Here is a 1,008-nt window from a genome sequence, read left to right on the forward strand (position 1 = left end):
GCGAGCCTCCTGCTTCCCTTCCTGGGGCCCCGCTCTGCTGCCCCCGGCTCTGACTCACTCAGCAGGCTGCAAGAAAGAAAGGCAGACAGATTTTGATATTTTCTCTTCCTTACACGCTCGATGGTGCTAACAGATTTCTTCTCCCCGAAACCAGAGAATGCTGGCTAGACAGGGTTAGAGGCAGCAGAGAGGGAAAGATACGGAGAATCGGAGAACGGCAGAGTTGTAAGGCGTATCGATCGGGTCGTGCCCCAAATTAGGACTGTTCACCTTTAGAGCCAGTCCCCATGACCTCTTGGAAACCGTGCTCTAGGACACACACACACACACACACACACACACACACACACACACACACGTAGCCCGGACAGGAGACACAAGGCAACAACAGGATTCAAAAGATAGAGAGAGAAGTCCCTGGCAGAACCCTCACGTTCCCTCCGCCTCCAGGACACTCCAGTCCTACTTACCCGAGCCGGCAGGCCCCGGCTGGGCCTGCCTGACAAAGCCAACCGTGTCATGTCTCATGGCGATCGGGGCTGGCTGCACCCTCCCCTGGCAGAGGCGGGTGGGGTAAGGGAGGCTCCCCCACCCCCCCGCGGCTGAGTTTCAGCAGGTCTGAGAGACACAGGACCACAGCCTCAGCTCTGGAGTTCCGGAAGTCTGTGCACAGACGGCACAAAGGCTCTGAGCTCCAACTGCATCCGCTGGCACTGTCTCCAGCTTGTGAGATGCACACTCCTTGCGGCTTCTCAATATTGTAGCAGAACGAGGACTGAGTCCACGCTGGGCGCTCAATAAAAATCTCCCGTTCCTCCACTACGTGTTTGCTGAGCACCTACTATGTGCACAAAGATGAACAAGAAAAATCCCCTGCATTCAGGGAACTCACAGCCTTGTGCAAGAAACACACACACATACACACACACACACACATACACACACACACAGAGGCAATTACAACTCTGGGTAATAAACGCCATGGTATATAGAGAGGAATGTGGGAGC

General features: G+C 55.0%; 1 protein-coding gene across 2 annotated transcripts in view; it reads right to left on the bottom strand.

Moving 5' to 3' along the window:
• Window positions 1–708, bottom strand: part of LOC117797940 (uncharacterized protein KIAA1671-like) — a 4,587-nt gene extending 3,879 nt beyond the window's left edge. For both annotated transcript variants that reach the window (XR_004622753.1, XM_034650370.1), the window contains exon 1: window positions 471–708. The gene's annotated coding sequence lies outside the window, so the exon portion shown is untranslated. The remainder of the gene's footprint in view (window positions 1–470) is intronic.
• Window positions 709–1,008: the final 300 nt, after the last annotated feature.

The sequence above is a fragment of the Ailuropoda melanoleuca genome, unplaced genomic scaffold (assembly GCF_002007445.2).
Source record: "Ailuropoda melanoleuca isolate Jingjing unplaced genomic scaffold, ASM200744v2 unplaced-scaffold1942, whole genome shotgun sequence".
Classification (NCBI taxonomy): Eukaryota; Metazoa; Chordata; class Mammalia; order Carnivora; family Ursidae; genus Ailuropoda; species Ailuropoda melanoleuca.